At 41.8% G+C, this 8,379-nt stretch overlaps 1 pseudogene; it reads left to right on the top strand.

Moving 5' to 3' along the window:
- Positions 1-2,538: 2,538 nt before the first annotated feature.
- LOC150008810 (polymerase delta-interacting protein 3 pseudogene) lies at positions 2,539-3,136 on the top strand (annotated as a pseudogene).
- Positions 3,137-8,379: the final 5,243 nt, after the last annotated feature.

The following is an 8,379-nucleotide window of genomic DNA, read 5'->3' on the forward strand; positions in this document are numbered from 1 at the left end:
CAACGTCAAACCGCCTTAGGGACTCCGGCTCCAGATTTTCTGTCGGGGTTTACTCCCCTAGCCTTCCCCTAAAGAGGTATGCCGCAAGGCAGCGGAGGTTTTTTGGAGTCAGAGTTTTCCTTCTCTGATGTGCCCTGACTGGAAAATCGAACCAGCGACACTTAGCTCGCAGGCCGATGCTCAATCCACTGAGCCAAACCAGCCAGGGACTTTATCATATAAGAATCCATAAAAAAGAACAGATTCAGAAGGAATGAGAAGAGTTTGGTTTGGGTCATGCTGCATTTGAGATGTTTAATAGACATTCACACTGAGAAAGCTAGCATGTTATTGGAAAAGTAGGTCAATAACTCAGGAAAAACGTTAAAAAGGAGATACTCCTTTGGGCATTAATAATCAGGTAGTAGATGGAACCCTGGAACTGGATAAAATCACACACACACAAAAACTGAAAAGTCCAAGAAGAGCAATAGGGAACACCAATACGTATGAGTGGAAGAAACAGGGTGAATCAATGAAACATATAGACCAGAAAGTCAGGAGGTGTCCTAGGAGAACGTGTCACTGGAGTATCAGGGAGAAGAGAATGTCGAGAAGAGAAGGGCCAGCAGGTTATAGTGCTCAATGGCAGATCAAGTATGATAAGAAATGAAGTCTTGGTGTAACTGAGCAAACTGGGAGCCATTCATGTGGTGCCTTGGTGTAAGATCCAGCAATTAGTGTTGAGAGAAATAGGACTTTATTCACAATATTCCAAATTTTGGGTCGGGGGGTTGAAGGACTACAGCTTGTTGCCCTGTTCTCCCATGAGACCTAGTACTTCTCTTGCTCCCCAAAAGCCTATAGGCCAAAACCAAGCCCAATAGTTCCCCATTTCCTTTCCTGTTCTTAAGCCAGCTGCACAAACAGTTCTCCCGTCCTTCTGGAAGATACACTCATGGGTTTTAAAGTCATTATCATCTCACAGCAGCTCTCGCCTTCAGGATCTGGGGTACATTGCCTTCAGCCTCAGTGTTATAGTCAAGGAATACATGTACTCTGTTACACTGGATCATGGTGGAGTCCCAGAAAGGTAGCAGCGATGTGGGAAGCAGCAAGCAGATGTGCAGTTCATGGGGATGACTTGGCTGTGTGACATGAGCTAATAAGAAAGCAGATATGTAAGCCATAAGAGAGTGGCCTCTTCATATGTCTCAAGTTCCAAAAGTCCAGATAGAGTATGAGTCTGTAAGGCCGAATAATTGGTGGTTTCAGAGTCAGCTAGAGTGGGTATGATCAAAGCAACAACATATCTGCTTTCTTACTAGCTCAAGTCACACGGCCAGATCATCCCTATGAACTGCACAGCTGCTTGCTGCTTCCCACATCGCTGCTACATTATGACCCCTTTTTACCTAATGGTTTCCCACCCTTCTTTTAAATCCTGACCTCGAAGTTCCTATGTGACCTAATTTCCAACTCCTCCCACAGTGAGCTACCTTTGCCAGTTTCCCTGTATTGTTTACATCTTTTGGCTACCATTTTTAGTCAGGGCACAAATGACTCAGTGATCCCTAGGTCTCCACCTCCCCTGGATATGTACATTCTAAAAGTCAGGTATACCCCTTTTGTCCCTGGGTGGTAGCAAAGCTATTATCAAGTAACCGTCTTGCCAATCATTGGCTGTGGGGGAACAGGTCTGTTTGGCAACCTTTTGCTCTGTACACTGTTTCATTTGGATTTGGCAACCTGAAATCAAAGCCGTTTTCTTAAGAGATGTTAATCAAAGCCAGAGAACAATGGTTGAATGGTGAATAGGAGCTGAAGAAGTTGAAAAGAAAATTGTGGATTATTAGTTCAAGATATTTAGTGAAGGTAGAATTGCAAGGAATACTTTAATATTAAGACTAAAGTTTCCTGATCTATAAAAATGGTAATGGAAAGGGAGAGACTGGAATCAGAGAAAGGAGATATATTTGACTAATTAAGATCTTGGAAGAACTAGAAATTTTCAATAGTTTGGGAAAAAAGTTTTTCTCCTTTGCAACTTGTACCCTATACTAGGTTGTTATTCTCTCATGATTTTGTACATATGAGCCTAACTTTCACAACAAATTACAAACTATTTAAGGTCAGAGAATGTAATTTTGATAATTCTCACAGTATCTAATATAGCTACATCATAAGCCTTATATTAAATACATTCACTAATACATTCTTCCCTCCAGAAAAAAAAAAATCCTTTTTAATAAGCTCCATGGCCAAAATGTTACAATGTGATGTTAAGATGAATATGTGGCAAGAAACTATATCCCCAGTCTGAAATACCCTAGAGATAAAATAGTTTCTAATAATTACTATTAAATCAAACAACTGCAAAGAAGTATACATCTTCTCATTCACTGCAGCCTTTAGCATCTGGTTTAATGTCCCCTTTTAACCCCAGACTTGTCAGTAACCTAGCAGACACCAGTATCTACATGGATGACCCAACCAAAGCTTAACATCTGTTTTTTAACCTCTTGTTTTCACTGTATTTATTCTATGTTAGTAAATTCCATGTCCAAGTTCCCCCCTCTCACCAAAGTGGTTCAGAATGATGCATACAGAGCTCCTGCTCTCCCCTTCTTGGATCAACAAAAGCCTTGACCAACATGTCCCATGTCCTGGACATTAGTGAACAAGGAGGATTCCCCCAAAGAGCTGCAGCCTGTTAAGCCTATCCTCAGTCCTTTGGAAGGCACTGAGATGACTGTGAATAATCTGCACTCTAGAGTCACCGAGGAAGACACTGTTGAACTTTTCTGTATTAGTGGAGCTCTGAATTGGGCTTGGCTGGTCCATCTTGGGCTAGCAGAAGTGGTCTTTGGGGAAAAGAATGATGTCATAACTATATATAGCAACCGGTATCTGGACCAACAACTAATGAAGGGCAACCTTCACATGGATGGGAATGCTATCACCTCAGACCAGCCCACCTGCTTCAGCTGACAGTGCCAAAGTGAAAAAGGAAAGGAAGCTGCCTCGCAGGATGAACTCTGCCACTTCATCCAACTCTCCTGCTGAAGTGGACCCTGTCACCATCGTGAAGGTGCTCTTCCAGTCCTCAGGGGCCTCAGTGACCACGCAGCCTACAGAATTCAAAATCAAACTCTGAGTGGGGGAGTGAGGCTGCCAGAAGTAAGGGCAGAGAAGACTGGCTCTGCTTCCCAAAGCAAATCTGGTGACCAATGGGCCGTTGGACTGGAGGCTCCCAAGAAGGGGGTGGGGCACTTTTTTACTGGACATGACATGTGACATGTTCTGTGACATGTTCTACCCTGTGCTCATACATTAACATTTCCTGCAGTGTGTTTCTTCTCCCTCCACCTTCTGACCAAGGTAGGTTTGTGTTGCTCAGAGTGTCTTTCCTCCTGACCTCAGCCCCAAACTGATTTCTTATCTAGAAATGGTGTCCTAAATTCTCTGCGAGGCTTTCTTGTGGCTCCATGGAATACAGGGCAGGGGCTATTTGAAAGACACTGCTTTCTCCATGGGTGAGGGGCTTGCTTCCCCTTTTTCTTTTTTAAACTTTTCAAACAAAGTGGAGAATGGAAGCCCCTGGCATCCTAATGGGAGCCAGGTAAACTAAACTCCAAAGCATTGCCACTCACATGACTGTCAATGGAGATGGCCTGTGCAGGCATCAGGTCACAGGCCTCTTGTCTTCTCACCACAATTGGTCCCAAGCTTGTCTGGTCCGGGGAGGGCCCTGTCAGCAAGGGCAGGGTGCAGCTGCTTCTCTGCTAGGAAGAGTGTAGCCTAGCCTTTGGCTGGAGGGCCCATGCTGTGCAGGCAACTCAGAGGAAACCATTTCCCCCGTTCCTTATGTTATGCAGAGTGCTCCACTCCAGCTCTCTTGGCCTCTTATCCCTGCTGAGAGGGCTTTCATTGTTGGTCTTTCAAGTTTTCAGTAGCCCAGAACTCATCACACCCTGCTTTTCTATTAATTCCATCTCTCCCCTAGTTCTGTGACACTGGGTTTAGAGGATTATTGAAAGGGGAGTTGTTGGCTTGCTCCTGGCTCTCTCTTTCTGGACTCAGATGTCAACAAACAATATACAGCTACCACCAAGGGGCATTGCCCCCACTATTATAAGTAACCCATCCATCCATAACGAGAGGGATATTTTCCTGTCTTTGCAATAGGGGGAGAGGAAAATGGTGATTGGTGAGAAGGGGGTTGAGAGAGCAAAGCAGCCCTTCCAAACAAGCAGTGGGTTACTCCCTCACCATGGTTCCAGGGAATTGGGGCAAAACTGTAGAACCCAGGGACAGCTCCTCAAGACCAAGTCAGCATAGTTCCAGAGACACTGTCAGTCTCTTACAAATTTGTTGGCACTGTAAAGGGAATCCAGGCTCACAGAGCTGGAGCAAGGTTGGGAGCTGGATTCTGGGAGTTCTACAGAATCAGTAGCAAGTTTTACAAAGGCACAAGCCTAGAAAGTAAAGGGGGCTGAGACCTTAGGAGCCTCTCATGACCCACTTGGGACCAGCCCAGTGAAGAAAAACCTGAAATCTCATATTTCCATAAAGTTAGATCTGTCAAACAGGAAAGACCCAGGGTTTGAACCCAGTTCAGTCCTCCAGCTCTGAGGTTCCCCAGGCCTGGCAAGTCCAAGGAATATTTGTGGTTGTTCTCCACTTTCCAATTCTTGAAAGAATACAGTTTTTGTTCCCCTCCTTCCCTTTGGATGGGTGCAAATTTAATTCTCCTCAGCATCTGGAGGACATTCCTCCTACATTTTCTCAAAGCTTCTTGGCTCGAGAGAGCACCAAGGTAGAAATATCTGGTTTCTTAGGTCCTGATCACAGTCTGGCCACTACTTGGACTTGACTTTGAGTGGAAATGGAAAACATCCTGCCCACATGGTTCTACCCTCCCTTCTCTCCCCAGTCCTATGCCAGGCTGCTCTGTTACCAGAGTTTTGTTTAGCCAGCTGCAGCTGTTTGGCCACATGGACCGAACCTCTAGATAGCTGTATGGTACATTGTAGGGTAAAGACTGTTTGCCTCCCCTGGGCGACAGGATGGCATCATGGAAAGCAGGGAAGAGAAGGCAATGGGCCAATCTTTGTGTCCCTCTTAACTTCCCTCTCCCTTACATTCTCCATCTGTCTCTCTTTTGTTCAATAGAAGAAGAGACATTAATGGATAAAAAGAGACTCTGTTATTATATTTATATATTTATGAATAAATGTTTGTTATTCCTTAAAGAAAAAAATTATTACATATTCTGTAACATAATGGAACCTTGGAAATATGCTAAGTGAAATAAGCCAGTCACAAAAAGACAAATACAGGATGATTCCACTTATATGAGGAATTTATAGTCAAATTTATAGATAGGGAAAAGAGAATAGTGGTTAACATTAGCTGAGGGAGGTGAGAATGGGGAGATATTACTTAATGGTTACAGAGCTTGAATCTTACGGGTTGAAAAGTTCTGGAGGAGGGTGGTTGCAGTGGTTACACAACAATATGACTATACTTACTGTCACTGAATTGTATACTTAAAAATGGGTAAGACGGTAAATTTTATGTTATGTGTATTTTACCACAATTAAAAATAATTTTTATACAAAGAATACAGATATTATTCAGTGTAGCTGATGTGACTGTCCTGTTTCATAGAAGGAGTTGGAATTCCCCTAGTTTCAGCTCTACTCCCGCCCATTGTACCCTTAGCACTTGCTAATTCTCAGCCGACTCCATGTGACTTCTACCAGTACAATCAGCTCCTCCCTCTCCAATGCATTTAAAGTGTTTTCCAAGTTCTCTTTTGAAATGTAACAGCTAAAACTATTTTAACTATTTTTAGAATAAAAATCAGGAGAACACTGGCAGCCACACTGCAACATGCTAGAGCAGACCCAGAAACTAGTTTGATCCTTTGTCCTTTGCCAATCTCCATGTAGCAATGGATGATCATTCACTAAGACATATATGTATCTTAAAGTAACTTCAATAGATACATTCCTGATTTTTGATAGAAGCGTATCAACTCTGCTTTTTTTCTGTTGATAATAATACAATCTGTAAGTGGATCCTTATTGGACAATATTTACTGTCTGCTTAATTGTGAGACATAATATTCTTGGATGATTGTCTATAATAATGTGTAATTATCCCCCTGGCTGGTTTGGCTCAGTGGATTGAGCGTCGGCCTGCGAGCTAAGTGTCGCTGGTTCAATCTTCCAGTCAGGGCACATCAGAGAAGGAAAACTCTGATTCCAAAAAACCTCCGCTGCCTTGCGGCATACCTCTTCAGGGGAAAGGCTAAGGGAGTAAACCCCGACAGAAAATCTGGAGCCGGAGTCCCTAAGGCGGTTTGACGTTGTAGTCAACACCGGCAACTCCTGCGGCGCACCTGAAGCCAAGCTGTATTGACTCCGTCTTTCCCTTGGACCCTTCAGCTGCGAAGAGAGGGGGGGTCTGCTGCATGGGCAACAGCAGACCCTCCATATCACCCCGCCCAGGCTCTGTAGCTTCAGCTTCACTGGAGAGGACACTCCAGCGTCATCGCAAGATGTCGATTCAACACGGGAGGAGACAGATACCGTGTCACTCCCGAGTCGGACTGCACAGCCATTCTCGGCAGTGCAGATAGACTCTTAAGAAGCTACACCATCGTCTCTCGAGACAGACGGCTGCCGACGACGACGACCCTTGCAGGTACACTAGATTTTGTCTTGCATCTAGCCATTAGTTTTAACAAACTATTCCTATAACACATGGCTTTGGCTGCTTAAAAATATTCCTTTTCTGTATTATAAGTTCATATATTATTTAGTCATTTTTGATGAGTAATAAAAAGCAGTAAAATTTATTCTATTTCTCATAGTGTTTAGCTAAAAATTTTCCACTATGTCACTTGGCACCTTATTGAGGAAGACTCATGGTAGAAACACTTTCAAGTGCGACATTGTCTGAAAGCCTAGTTAAGAATCAAATAACTATTGGCTTTCTCCTCAGTACATGGTTTGTGTTTAGTCCATGAACATTATGATTTCACTAATGCACCTGTTTCTGGTTTTGTTGTTGTTGTTGTTTTTTGAGGGAAACTCAGAACCAGGTAGCACTATTTACTTAAATTACAAGTGAATGGTGCCCCTAAGGAGGTGCAGTGCAAAGCTTGCATAATTATATGTGAGGATAGTGAACTGGGGATGGGATAGGAGGAAGTGTGATACCCATAAAGCCTTGTTACTCACTACAAGGATGCTAAAATCACTTTATTATAATAAATAGTTCATTCTTTGCAACATTATGCAATTTAGTGAAATTTTACCTATATTACACTGCTTTATTCTTAGGACAAGAATCATATCTATTAAAAGCACATAACTTTGCTCATATATTATCATCTTATCTGGGTTAAGCTATAAACTACGGAAAAGTTTTTGAACTTTAAAACCCTTGATGTAAATTCTTAGCCTGAGTCAAAAACTCTAAGCTTATTCCATAAAAGTAAGTCCCATATTAAGGGTATATAAGTGAACACTAATTCTAACACAATATATATTTATGTGATATTTTATTGTATGTCATGTTGCTACATCTCTTTAAATGAGTAGGATGGTTTCTGGAAATCAGGACTAAATAGAATGGTTATAATCAATAAATCAACCAAGTGCTAAAGAGGATGTAAAGAAAAGGGACCCCTCATGAACTGTTGGTGGAAAATGTCTTATGGCCCAGCAATGCCAATTCTGGGAATATATGCAGAAAAAAAACCAAAACAAAACAGAAACACTAATGTTAAAAAATATATGCACACTTATGTTCATTGCAGTATTATTTACAATAGCTGATATTTTGAAGCAACCCAAGTGCTCATCAGTAGATGAGTGAATAAAAAAGCTGTGGTATATTTACACTATAACATAACACTTGGCTGTAAAAAAAGAAAAGAAAATCTTTTTGTGACAGCATGGACAGACCTGGAGAGTATTATGCTAAGTGAAATAAGCCAGTCAGAGAAAAACAAATACCATAAGATTCCACTTATATGTGGAATCTAATGAAAAAATTTTAAAAAATCAAAACTGACTCATAAGCACAGAAAAAAGATTGACAGCTGTCAGAGGGGAGGGAGGTTGAAAAACATGAAGGGATTAAACAAAAATTAAATAAATAAGTAAATAAATAACCTCATAGACACAGATAACAGTATGATGATTGCCAGGCCAAAAGGGGAAAGTAGAAGAGGGTAAAGTAGGGATAAATGGTGATGGAAGGAGACTTGACCTTGGATGGTAAACACACAATACAATATACAAACGATGTATTATAAAGTTGTACACTTGAAAACTATATAATTTTATTAACCAACATCACCCAGAAAATTTAATAAAAGTT

Source organism: Furipterus horrens, unplaced genomic scaffold (assembly GCF_987537825.1).
Source record: "Furipterus horrens unplaced genomic scaffold, mFurHor1.1.pri manual_scaffold_5, whole genome shotgun sequence".
Classification (NCBI taxonomy): domain Eukaryota; kingdom Metazoa; phylum Chordata; class Mammalia; order Chiroptera; family Furipteridae; genus Furipterus; species Furipterus horrens.